This window comes from Acromyrmex echinatior, chromosome 12, assembly GCF_024713525.1.
Source record: "Acromyrmex echinatior isolate Ae372 chromosome 12, ASM2471352v2, whole genome shotgun sequence".
NCBI classification, from domain to species: Eukaryota; Metazoa; Arthropoda; class Insecta; order Hymenoptera; family Formicidae; genus Acromyrmex; species Acromyrmex echinatior.
Genome location: NC_141863.1, coordinates 325,350 through 339,842, shown reverse-complemented (window position 1 = coordinate 339,842; position 14,493 = coordinate 325,350). Strand labels below are relative to the sequence as shown.

Genomic DNA, 14,493 nt, shown 5'->3' with positions numbered 1-14,493 from the left:
CCCAATTTTTTTATCAATCTCATATCTTTTTTTTTTATATTTATACTTATTATTTATATTTATTTGTCATTTCTTGGAAATTTATTTCTATTGTTGATTGTTGACACTGGATTTAACAATGTAAAAGAAGAGAATCTTAGTATTCTGTCATCTATTATTGCAACGTGTAAGTGTAATGATAACTCCGACTGCGGCTGTTAGCGAGATCGGTGAAAGTAAGTTATTAATCATGCATGCAACCGTACACTTCCGGCTCGCTATAAGCATAAGAATAAACGATTCATATGAGAAATATAATGCACACTTTGCCTCCGCTAATTAAGAGCTCGCTCCTCGCTACTATATTCGGTTATTTCAATACTTTGCCACTTTCTGTCAGTCATAATTACATTGGTTACAGAAGAGTTGCGAGACCGAAAAAAGTATCTGAGACACTTATTGAATTAGCGACACCAATTGATTGTTGTGACAAGACAAATTTCGTTCAAGCTATTTAGAGTTATAAGCAAAATTGATTTAGAATTATATCTAATTTTATTCTTAATCCGATGAAATCATAAAATAATCAATGGATTTACAAGTAAAAAAATATTTTATATTTTGTACGAACATGCGTTAAAATCTTGTCTGGTCGTGATATAATTTTCCCTTTTTAGCAAAATTATATACATATATATATTATATATATATATATATATATATGTGTATACGTTTTTTTTTCAAAGAAAAAATATTATGTACATATTAAATACATATTATTATTATATTTCTCCGTTTTCAATCTGGATGTTTTTTTGAGGGGCACGTAAATTTTACTCTCAAATTTCTCCAAAATAAAGGAAGGTGTGGAATCTGTTTCCTTTTTCTCTTAACAAGATAAAATATCTTGTTAAAAACTTGTTTGGTAATTTAATACTCTGAAAAAAGCTTTCTAAGTAATATTTTCTTAGTATATTAAGTAAACATTTTCTTATAGAAATAAATATTTAATACAATAACAAATTATATTAAAATAATATTATATAATAAAATAAAATTATATTAAAATATTGAAATAAATTACTAACGTGAATATATATTACTGGATTTAAGTTTTAAATGAAAGTTTTAAGTTAATTATTTCTTTTTTTTTTTATTAAATATTTATTTGTAGTAAAAAAATATTTATTTAATACTATTCAAGAAAATATTATTTAGATTTAAGAATTTTTTTTAGTAGCAATGTTAAAAAATAACCCTAAATTTTTCCACCCTTCGTAAACTCTACAGAATAGTAAAATAAATAGATTGCAGATGGAGGATTTTTTTTTTTAAATAAGAGTCCGCAGAAATTAAATTATACCATAATAAAGTAACATTTGGTCTAGAAATCAATCTTTTCAAGCAGAACATTATATTAGAATCATATATAGCATAGTAAATTCGTGACAGTATATTTAAATGGAAGGAGTAATTGGAATTATCTGATAGGTTCTGATGCTATCGTATCGCCATGTTTTACTGTTATTACCAAGCATTGTCTGTGTATCAAGAGGAACGGACATAGTAGGCCTCTACGACACTTAAAAACAAAATTCACGCCGTTAAATCGAGCTATAAGATCGCTATCTACCCATCCAACAGCAAATCTTGCACCCGCCGCAACATCCCTTTCGAGGGCGGGGAAAACATTTAAATTCTCCTCTCTATTTCTTCTCTCTTTCTATCTTACGCTGCTGTTTATATCGTGGATTTCTGACAAGGGTGCCAGGATACCCGTCTCAAGCAAATTATCCTAAACAAATTCGCCATTGCCTGTTAGGCATAAATTTGATTCACGCATGTGTCAGTGCGTGTATTACTATTGAGATTGATGGTAGATATAAGATATAAAAATTAATAAAAGATTAGGACATGTTTCTTATTAATAATAATAAAATTGTTATTAATTATTACATAAATATCGTATCTTATTTAATTGTGAAATATTTCTCACACTATATATTTCCCACATATGTCTTTCAAAATCTATTGAAAGTAAGATTTGAACTCATTACTCTGGAAATTATTTTTGTAACAATAAAGAAACATCACGATATATAAACACATTATTTTTTCTCTTTCGCTTTATTTTTTTTTTCTCGGAAACATTTAAAAAAATAGATTTGAGTTTGTCATGTTTTTAGTGTAAGTATTATATTAACGCCAAAAAAATTAATGTTTTTATTTAAAAACGTAGATACACAGGAAAAGTGTGTAATATATCCTCTTTCATATAAGAAATTTAATTATTACGGGTGGGCAATCATTCATCGGCACCCTCCCTAATCGAGACACGGATTTACCACGATGCCACTGCTGTTATTATTATTTATCCAGTTTATTAATTCCTTAATTCCTTAGCACGGTGCAGCCATCCCAGTGGACGCGGCGGCGGACGCGTCGCGGAATAAAGACGGGGCCCTAATGCATCAATGTCATCGCGAGCAACATTGTTCCCGGCGCAACGACTCGCGCGCCTAACGACGTATTTATGACGTCACTTTGCGGCTTAAATAATAACCAGTCGGTGATGGATGGCCGCGGTGCAGCGCGGTGTGGTGTGGCGCGGCGCGGTGGCCGCGTAGAAAACCGACATCATTATTGTGATCGGGGGAAGAGGGGAGGTGGAGGGCCGATCACGTGAAGTTTCCACGGTGGATTCCTCGCGAGCGGGCGCACAATGCGTTGCACGGCGAACAGATGCAGCTAATCTCTCCGTATTAGCGAGAGCTCGATCACGTCGATCTCTCCTACCGGTTGCTTGTCCTTCATCCTTCTGGTGGCCCGCAGGACACGCCTCTGATTGGTGTCGATGCGATCTGGTCCTATACAGGGTATCCTAGTGAACTATCGTTCGTTGTATAAGGTAATGTGATACAAGTTCGAATATGATATAATTCTGAACAAAATAAGATTTGAATTCAATTTTCGATATTCAAGTTTAATTTTTTCTTGTTTAGTGGTATCCTCTAACCCCAAATTAACTTGCATAACTGCAATCATAAAGAAAATTATTCAATTGCATATTTCTATTACAGAGACGCACATAAAATGGGGTTGGATAATTTTCGTTTATTCGGCTATGCAAATTTTTTTACATACATCTTTAATATTTTCTACACAGTGATTATGGCTACCAAATTTTGAAGTGGAATTCAAAGCTTATTTTGTTCAGAATTATATCATGTCCGAAATTGTACCACCTCATCCATTCGATTGGAATCGCATTTCTCGTTAATGAACGCCAATTGATTGAAATGCCAATTGCCTTTAAGTTACAAATGATATATGTGAAAGCGTCTATAAGTTAAGGTCATTTCAGCATTTATTTACTACACGGAAAAAAATGTTTGGTTGAATTAATTGGAATTCTGATGACTGAAAAATGACGATCCAAAATTTTGATTAAAATTAGAATTTTAGTTGAGGTAACCAACACATATTCAGAATTTTCTTGATTAAATCTACTAAAATTTTAGTAGATTTAACCAGAAATCTAATAGACTTAATTTATTATAATTCTGGATCATTCATTTTCCATCAGAATTCCAGTTAATTCAATTAAATATTTTTCTTCGTGTATCGTTATTCAAATAGAGATGGTTCCGTATTTCTTTAAATTGATTAATTTTATATTATTATTTTAACCTCTTTAGATCCAGCGTATATTGTAACATTGTCTACATCAAATTTAAGAATCAAATTAAAGACGTTACCTGTTAAAATTATTTAATTTTATCAACATCTGAGATCTGATGTATGTAATAATGTAGATATATGTTGGAAAAATAATCAAAATTTTGAAAAAAAATTAGTTTGTTTAATATGAGAGATAATTATTTATTTAAGTACGTATGAATTGAATTAAAGAAAAATTTTAACATGATTCTAATAAAATCAGGTCTAAAGGGGTTAATGATCATTATTAAACAAGAGAGATCATCTTTGCATTTATGCAATTAAAATTCTATAAAGTACAGATAAATTATGGTCAACAGAACATCTATTTATACGTGCATACATATGCCATATTTTTATTAACCCTAAACTAACGAACTTGTACGCAGCGGAAGTAACCCCTCCATAGTGGAGGCCACTACAAAATATGATGTACACTCGAGAAATTCAACGACGGGGCCCTTTGGGCGGGACCTTGGGACAAAATAGTCAGCCGCAGGTTCATTACGATCTCGACAAATCGTGTATATATATCCGGGAGCCCGGAAATTTCCGTATGATTTATAACACGTTTTCGGCCAAGGATAACGGAGTCGAATAATTTGGTCCACGACGGATCGACCGAGCGCCACGACTATGAAAAGATAGAAGAGGAAACGACTCCCGCTCATTGACTTCTCGCGATCTAGGGTGGAAGAGGAGGGTCTCGTTCTCTCTTTCGCCATTCCGCATTCTGCTTGTGCGCGCCTTTTCTCGGGACTCCAGACAAACGGATACCAGAAAGTGCGCTGCCACTTTTTCGGTCACGGCGCGCGGTATAGAAACGCGTCTCACGCGAATGAAATCCAGGTACAATGGTCCAAAAGCGTCAAATTAGGCGGTGCAGGTCAACTGCATGGGCGTCCCGTCCCTTCATCAGTTCGTGACTTTCGGCTGAACTCGGGGCGGCCCGAAACGACGACAGCGGCGATTCTCTATCTCGCTCAACGCGGCACGGGGCCCAAAAGCCTAGGGGTCCTACCCCCGTCCGGATATAGGGTTGCCCTTATAATGCCATAATACAAATAAGCAGTCAGTCAGTCGGAGTCAGTCGCTGCTATATGCAGCCCAGCCACGTATTGCCGCGTCGGTCTATTATAGTTCTTGATCTCCAGCCATTATGCGTTCTGCCTTTCTGCATCGTCCCCTTCTCCTCCGCCTTCTTCTCCTCCTGCGGATCCCCATACCTCTCCTGAATCGCGCTGCAAAGTCACTCACAGTGAGCTGTATTACTACGTTCCGTAGTGGCAGTCGTTCCCTGCCTCTTTTCATCCCTCGCATTAATGTATCTAAATATATAGGGTGTCTTATATATTTTTCTAATACATATACTTAAATGATATTTCTAAATAATGATGTATTTGAAGATTTTTCTTTGGAAAAAAATTTGTTTAACAATTTCGTTGAAAAGAAATCGTATCGTTTATTGAAATTTTCTACGATATATTTTGTAAGTCTTAAACAAAAATTCTATTGAAAGTTCATGTTATTTCATGTCTATTCTTTATAATTAATTCTATGTCTTTATTAATTACTCGTTTCTCTGAAGTTCAATCATTGAATATTTAAAAGTTATTAGCGTCTTGACATTAAAGAAGATTTAGATGCAATATGGTCAAAGAGTGTATCTCTGTCCTTAAAATTCTACATCTGGAACACCCTATATATACACACAAATGAGCATTACGCACACGTACAACAAATTCTCTTTGTGTGAACAGCCTGCAGAGTCCCTTCGTTGCGTTCTCGGTCGGATCATCGTCGGTGGTTTCGCATTGATGTCCCTGCTCGAGAGCATCGCGAGCAGAACTGCGACATGTTTAAAAGCCCCTAGTCGTGTTTCTTCAACACCCCGGTTCTCACGTTGTTCTTTGTAATAGCTATCCAAGAGGTTTCTCTGATTGTTAGTTGGGTATCATTGAGCGATTATTATCTTTTCTTTCATTTCACCAAATGTCCTAATATTAAAAATACTTACATTGCACACAGACATTTACACTGTTTAGAGATTTGTATTATTCAATAGTTACATATTTTTAGATTTTAATATAAAATTTACGATCAATTATGTAATCGAGTGTTAAAAATTGCAATATCCTGAAAAATTAGAATAACAATAATACAACAAATTTTTATTCTCTTGTTAATTTTAATTTGTTCTTGTAAACTAATTGTCTCGGTGCAGGTGGTAGTAGCAATCATTAGTCTTGTAATCGTACAATCGGGAAAACGTGACAATGTCTACAGAGTGTCGCGGTTGTTGGTGGTAATTAGCGTACTACGAAGTTTTCGGATCGGAAATCGAAGCTCGTGGCTGTTTAGCTCGCTTGCCCGCGCGGATGAAATTAAATGAAAATTCATGCCTTAAAGTTTATAATGGAATCTACCTTTCCGCCTTTTTTTAACGAGAAACTTTATAAGCCGCGGCTGCTCGACACGGTAATGCCGATGGAAACTTATTTAAAATTCCCCGTACTTCGATACGCCTTCCCTCTAATATCCTCAAGTACACGCGTGACATGGCGTTAACTTGATTCTCATTTTTTGCGTAATAGCTTGTACTCCAGAAATCGCATACTTCTTTGCAATTGCAAATTCTTTAATTAATTCGAGTCTGATTTTTTTCAGTAAAATTTCAAACAGACGTTTTACTTTTTTATTTTTTGTCTATTTTCCTTCATGAATTTCTTAAGCCTTAAATATAATTTTGCGTTAACGAGAAACAAGATATATTTTGAGAATAACTAAACATTTGATCAAATAGTATTTTTATTATTTGATGTACTTAAATGAACAGTTAATTTAATGAGAATTATTAAAACATTTCTTAAAAATATAGACGATTGCGTTTACTTACAAGAGAAATGGGATAAGACATTTTCGCCGACGATCTTTCATCACGCAATTCATGACGCAAAACCTCCAATTTCCGCGATACATTAGCCTCGCGGCGCAAAATGCATCCACTTACGCAGGAGACGCACCCCTTTCCCATCCCTTCATCCTGACAGACAGGGATAGAGACGGGGTAGGCAGAGATCTATCGGAGAATTAGTGAGATCTACAAGTTGCACCCCCGCAAGTGAGATGGATAAATAGATAGATAGATAGAGAGAGAGAGAGAGAGAGAGAGAGAGAGAGAGAGAGAGAGAGAGAGAGAGAGGGAGAGAGAGAGAAAGAGAATGTACGTGGAGGCGGACTTAGACTACTAGGCTCCGAGTGCGGATTTTCCCCCATCTTCGCCCCGGTTTCACGGACGTTCCCCTCGCCTCTCCCTCCTGAAGCCCTCCCTCTCGCTACTCAACCCCCGATACCCTTGTTTCGCTCTCGCCGATTTAATCCGGGATTCAGCACTCAATTTGGTGCGTTACACGGCGGTTTGTATGCCCCGGCTCGCCTTACCCGCCACATCCGCTACTCTCTCTCATCCTCTTCTCTCTTTCTCTGCCACCCTCTACATGTATTACCTACCTACCTTCCGCACACACGTACACGGTAACCCGCCCATATCCCGGATCGCTTCGTCTCTTGTTTCCACCCCGTTCGTTCTCTTTCTCTTGCAAATGGAGATCGCTTATCCTCTTTTATTCCATCCTTTCTGTCCTCTCTCTCTGTCTCTCTCTCTTCCTCTTTTACTTTTCCCGTTCTCTATTCTCGATTCTCTCCTCGCTATCCTGTCTCTTTCTCTACCTTTTCCTCTCTTTATCCTACGTCAGCGTCTCTATCTTTTTATCTTTCTCTTTTCCTCTTAGTTGTCTCTCTATCCCCGAGAACAACCACCCCCGCTTGAAGCCTTCCTCTCATCCCTCTCATGTTGTCCCGAGAGGGAACACTTGCCGACGCTCCTGATGTTTCCACTGTCCGTCTCCCTTTCCCGCTCCTTGCTGCCTCCGACGCAAACGGCGTCGTCACCACCACCGACGTCGCTTTCTCACACCCTTCTTCGACGACGCTACTTGGATTCGACCTACGTTTTTCATCCCTCTGCCCTCCTTCCTTCAAGTGGGACCAAGCGAATGCAAGCAAAGGCGTCGTCGATGTCGACGTCGTCGTCGTCGTCCCCTTGTTCGCATTTAAATTAGATTAGATAAGTTAATCAATGCGGTATTCAAAGTAAAACCCGGGATTTTGTGTCGATCGACATGAGCGAACTGGCAAATCGGAAAGAGAGGAAGGTAAGAATTATTGGCAGTTAGAAGCGTGATCACTGGTTCTCGCTCGCGTGAAATCTGGAGAAAAGAAGGAAGGAAGCAGGCAGGCAAACGGAAGTTGCACAACCAATGCACGCTTTTATTTTTCCGCGTATCGAATCGAGAGGGGTCGAGGAATTCCCAGCGCACATTCGTCATGCTCGCTTATCGAAGTTTATAGCAAGCGATCGAGTTTCGTCGGGACGACGACAACTACAACGATCATGATCACGAGTCTCATGGCTGAATTCCTTTCGGGGATGATCCGCTGGACGCTCTGGACGCCTCGGGGCGGTATCATCTATCGTTGTCGAAATCATAATTTTGGGGTGTTTGACGGTTATTAGAGATACTCTATCGATCAAATAATTAAAACAAAAAAATGATGCACGCTTATTTGATGTGACGCTCAACGTTGAAGGGTATAAAGGGAAAAAGGCGATATCATGACATTATAATACAGTAAAATCTTGATTATTTAATGGTAGCAAAAGTTTGGTTTTCTTGTCACACAGTATATATATATATATATATGTATATTAATTATTATGTATGTGAATTGCAATTAACTAAATAACTAATCTAAATTCTTTTTTTATTATCGAAAGAGACGATAAAAATTCTTATCGAGATTATTATCGAACGTTTAATTTATAAGAATTTAGATGCATGAAAATGGAGACTTATGAACGAACGAGGTTGGAATACAATCAGAATTTTTGATAAAGCTGGAAAGAAATCCGATTCATTTGGCTGGTTGCCCTAATGCGACGCCCCTTTTAATCACCAAGAAATGTCTACTAAAAGCACTGGAGGCCACTCGAAAACATCGGGACGACTCGCAACTTTAATCTTTCCTCGCTGTTAGTGCTCTACGAGTGTCTGGATGTTCGTTCCGTTTAAAAGTCATATTTGTTTCATAAAGGGAACGCGCCACGGGTGAAAACCACACACCGCTACCCCGATTTACGCATATATTTTCTGAGGCGAGGGCGGGACTCCCCTATCCTAAATTTCTTACACGCGCGTGTTTACCGCGGACTTACAGAGAATGCGAGTTATTCTTGTATCGTCGATCTTGTATTGTAAGTAATCTCTAACTTAAAATTGATAAGAATAATAGTTTAGTTTTCTAATGTAAAGTTGAAATAATTTATATAGAAGACAACTCATAAAATATAATTCATTAGCAACACAAAGATCGAAGAATAACAATGATTAAGATCAATTGTAAGACAACAATAGAATTATAAATTCAATTGTCATAGTATTATATATTATTTGTTAATTATTTTATTTTCTATACATTTTCATATCATTGATGATGAGTAAGGATCGAAACGTTTGAGTTAATTAATTTTATTATTTGACATTGTATCTGTAACCTATTAATTGACGTTATATTAAGTTTCGCAAATTAACAACCAGTGTCAAGCTTGAATAGCTCATTATACAATATACCTTATTGAAGGATAATAGTCTTTGATTCAATTTAGTGAGATATTCTATTAAAATAAATTAGTCAGCTTATTGATTAAATTTTTTAGGTCTTGTTACAATTCACATAAAATTTTATAGATATTCAATGAAAATATGATATTTGCTCTTTTTATCCAATGTTGCGAATATTCTATATATAATTTCCTTTCTCTCTCTCTCTCTCTCTCTTTCTCTCTCTCTTTCGTCTCTTCTTTAATTATAAAGTTTATAAGTAAGACCATGATTTGATTGTAGAATCGCGCGCTCCGGTTTTATCTAACTTAGGATACGGGCTTTAAACGTGATATCCGTTTGATTAAACTGCAATTTAAAGTTTCTTCTATAAAAGACATGCCTCATTATACTATCGTAATTTTTAATCAAAGATAACATACATGTAATGTTCCATTATCAATTTTTCTTTTAACAATACTTTTAAAATTATTTCTATCATAATATATTTTTAAAATATTAAGAAAATATTTAAAATAGTCTTCTTTGTTTGATTAACTTTTTAAATTAATTTTATTGAAAATATCTGCATGAATTATAAAAAGGCTTATCTATACTTATGCATTTCTATAATTTAGTGAAATTTCTGAAATATATCATTCGTGGCAAAACATGTAAAGGTGCAATTATCAACGGAAGGATATCCGCTAATTTCCGAAATCAATTCTATTGTCAAATGGACAAGTAAAATCCGTGCGGGGCGCACGTGCTCGCGTCAGATCGCGTCTGCCTCTGAGAAATACCGGTGGCAGATTGCGTGAAGTTTATCCATTGCGGTGGAAGACAAATCGACGCAGGAGGAAAAGGACCCTCTTAGGTACATCGGTGGCTGACAAACTGACCAAAGCCATCCTCCCACGACCCTCTCGGCCGCCACATTATCGGAAGCCTGTGGACAGCGGGACCATTTATACTGTTAAAAGTCCGACAAGAGAACAGACAGTGAAGGGGAGAGGGAAACAAGACTGAGGGACAAAGAGGGAAATGGGATGAAATCGTTGTCCATTTGGAGGCAATACGAATGCAGTTTATCGCGCATTCGCGCAATGGCCGACTTCCAAATCACCAGTAGCAATATTATCCATCGTGCTTTAGCAATATATTTATTTTAATCCGTCGAAAACTTACAAGCAAATTAAACGGGATTTCTACGCGTACATAGCCTCTTTCAATTATTTTATTTTATTATCTACAAAGAAAATTGTTTTGTGTTTGCATCAGCATGTAAAATTCTGAGAATATTGTACTTATATTAACAAGAGTGAATCCGCGAAGGATAAGGTAATTTTTGGATAATGATGAAATTATCAATGTAAAAGACGCAATTTAAAAATGAATAATCTTATCTATTTGTTACACAAAATATGCAAATATCATTGCTTTCCAGCAATGGAACATAGCAATACATTGTGTGACAGTAATACACAGTATCGATTTAGCTGCAAAAAAAACGTTTAACTTTTTCATGTCAGAATGAAATAAAGAAAAAAGTTTTATACACTAATGTTCGAATATATCTCAATATAATCTTGAAACCTCTTACCAAAGTTTCATTCCTAAAAAATGAATGATAATGAAATATAAACAATTGGTATTTGTGAAATTATATAAAACGACGACACATTCGAACACAGCATTTTAACTATATACGATTGTATCGACTTACATCAGATAATGATTGGCTTGGAAAGCATAGAATCATACTCTATGGGCGTTTTTTAACAAGAATACAATGAATTATTTCATTCTTCTTTAACGTTAGCAAACAACAAGGATATAATAATTCACTGTGTTATACTGTGTGCCCTTGCCGGAAAATGCTTTATATTACATAGGGTGCTTTCCAATTGCTTAATACATCTTGACATAAACATTATAATTTAATTTTTTTTAAGGTTACGAGGTTACTGTGACAACAAAGAATATGTAATTAAAATGGTTAAATTATTTATTAACACTGAAAATATGTAAATTAATTTGCATTTGTGTTAAGATGTGTTAAGCAAAAGCATTCAAATTGGAAAGTACCGCCTATGTACGTTACTGTAAAACACCCAATGACATCCTGTATCGATAAGAACTGCGTCTCTTCCGCACCATTTAAACAATTGATAATGTGTGTGAATATATAGAATCAGACCCATTGTAAAATAACTTAACAAGGCCGTAAGTATGTGCAATTTGCTCGAGATAATCAGCGAACAGAATGTATTCCAACCAGTCCGCTTTAACCCGGCGGCAATATGGCTGAACGAAATGGAGTGGAATTCCTTCCTGGGTGCCGGATGGAGTGAGTACGGTCGGCGTAGTAGTTGGTGGGCTATAATAACGTATAAAGTAATTAAGGACATCGGGCGGCAACGGCGGTAGAGGACGACAGCAGAGGACAACGAGGATCCAGGGACAAGAGGAGGGCAGGCAGGCAGGCAGGCAGGAAAACGGACAGGTTAGGGAATGCGACATTTACATAGTAATTAAATCGCGGGAGCAAGTGGGACCGTTGGGGGAGATACCGGTGCTCGAGCAATTACAGACGCATTAGATTGCGGTAAGCACTTGTTTATGGCCCGCTCTGCCTCTCCGCTCTCTTCGCTCTCCGCACTCGATTCTGTTCAGCCGTTCTATTGTCTAAAGCTGCTCTCTCTCTCTCTTTTTCCTCCTCCTTTTCCTACTCTCCACCTCCTTTTCTTTCACTTTCTTTTTTTTTTAAGCTACCTACGATGCACTAGTTTTGCACTTTATAGCAGAAACGCGCTCCGCTTCTTTTTCAAGTATTAATTCGAACGCGGATTTCCGGCGAGTGGCGAGGAACTTATTTGCGTATCTATTAGAATAAATTGCATTGTAAAAGTATAAAGTTCGTTAGTCTACAAAATACATTAACGAGAATGAAATTATTAATGCTTTATTTCATAAAATTATTTACAAGTTATTTAAGTTTATTAATCTCATGTTATAATTGAGATAACAATTTTCAACCATTTCTTTTTACTTGATATCGATCACTGCAATTTTATCCTCTGTTAATGCCAATATCATCAATAATATATTATGCAAATGCATATATATATAGAAAAGTGATTAATATACTATTTTTACATTATAATGTAATAATATTCATTACTACTATAACATAATAATTTTCATTTCATTGAAGATAATGATAAGTAATAACATCATTTCTTTTATAAATCGTATTATATAGTCTTAAAATAGAATTATATTATTTCAACAAGCGTACTTTAATATCTTATTTTATTTTTTCTTGATGTTTATTAATCGTTTGTATTTCAGCGATTTTATTCTCGACAGATTTTATTTCTGTCGTGAGAGTACATACTGATACATACTGATACCTACTGATGTATGCACGCGTTAATTCATCGTCCCGTGATGGCCGACACGGTCACTCGCTCTATCCCCTAAACGCACCCGCTCGGATACTGGCTTATGCTCTCCTTAATTCTGTGTCCTCGGATCAAATCGTTTGATCCTGGTTTGGTCACGGATTCTTCCCCTCGTCCTCGTTTAAGGTTCAGGCTTCGCCGCGGAATCAAATTCAGCTTCAGAAAGATTCCAGTTTATTTTAAGTAGGAATATCATTTGAATCTGAAAAGTATTGCTTGCGGAAACTTGTTCTCTGATATGTTATGACAATAGAGTTGGAGAGAATAAGTTTTTATTACGAAAAAAGAGGAATTATCTGATTAGGCAATCCCAAATAGGAATATAAATAATAACACTTAATGATTGAGTAATACACAGAAAAGACAATTTTGCTAAAGTATGTATTTAATAAAGCTTGATACACATCTAAAAATAATTTTGTTGTACCATCAAAATAATTATGTAGAGTGTTCAAACTAATTAGAATGTCAAAACTTTTTGCAGCATTGCTCATTATGAGATTCCTACATAATTATTCTGATGGTCCAATAAAATTATGTTCAAATTTGTATTCAGCTAAATTAGATAGGGTAAAAACTAAATGTGGATCAGGCACTAGTTCCAGATCACTTTTTACATTTAAATAATTATATATTCCATTAAATAGTACATATCATAAGATTCTTTAACATTTTTATCTCTTTCAAGTGTCAATTTACTTTATTAGGAACAGCGCTACACATTTTATTGATATCATTAAGTAATTAAATGTATGAGGTTAGCTAACGTATGTAAAAATTTATCCAAGTAACACACAGCGCTTACAAAGCGTTAACAAAGCGCTAAAGAAGCGCTTTTTTAGCGCTTTGCAAGCGCTGCTGTGCTACTTGGACATTCAAACTATAATATCATAAGAATTGCTTTATGGTTTTTATAGTGAGTAGTAAACAGTAGATTAGATTTTATTTGGAGAAAATCAACGTCATGCTCAGTTGAGATTAAATGTGTTTGCGGATGTTGTTTAATCACTATATTATAACGATACTTTTATTACGTAAATTTATTATAAAAATGTTTAAAAATTTGTCAAATCTTACAAATGACGCCATTTCGAAAAGATTTATTTGTTTTAAGTATCACAATAGGATATAAAAAATAGTATACATGTCTATATGCAAAGTGTTACTATTCGTAATTTAACTGTTTTTTATTGCTAAACGTTTAATTTTCTTCATTAATTTTTTTAAATTATCATTGAATTTTAACTAATAATTTTAAATGAATTTGAATGTGTTAAAATTGCATCATAATCCACAATTAGACTAGGGCTCAGACAAAAGATTCGAACATGTTGAATATTCGATCTATTCGAATAGTTCGAAGTTCAAAAAAATGAACATCTAATTCGAATATTTCGGACAGTTCGAACTTAAACAGTGATCAGTATGAAATATCAATTTGTTACGTCTGAAGTTCGAACGGTTCGGACAGTAAACAAATATAGTATACTTTGAAAACAAAAAAGCAGTTTTTCACGAGACTTCAATATATAAACATTACAAAAATGTCAAAAAGAAAAAGTCATGTGTAAGAATATTTTATTAAATGAAGCGTAATAATGATAAGTGCAATGTAACATTTGTAAGAAAACGTTCAAAACGCATTAATCTACAACTACATTGAATAG

General features: G+C 35.3%; 1 protein-coding gene and 1 pseudogene across 2 annotated transcripts in view; one reads left to right on the top strand and one right to left on the bottom strand.

Moving 5' to 3' along the window:
• Positions 1–1,177: 1,177 nt before the first annotated feature.
• LOC147907700 (uncharacterized) overlaps positions 1,178–14,493 on the top strand; it is a 28,199-nt pseudogene continuing 14,883 nt past the window's right edge. Inside the window, exon 1 of the transcript XR_015546901.1 lies at positions 1,178–2,887. The product of XR_015546901.1 is annotated as an uncharacterized LOC147907700 (transcript). The remainder of the gene's footprint in view (positions 2,888–14,493) is intronic.
• Positions 10,705–14,493, bottom strand: part of LOC147907698 (odorant receptor 4-like) — a 43,983-nt gene continuing 40,194 nt past the window's right edge. Inside the window, exon 11 of the mRNA XM_087411846.1 lies at positions 10,705–13,028. The gene's annotated coding sequence lies outside the window, so the exon portion shown is untranslated. The remainder of the gene's footprint in view (positions 13,029–14,493) is intronic.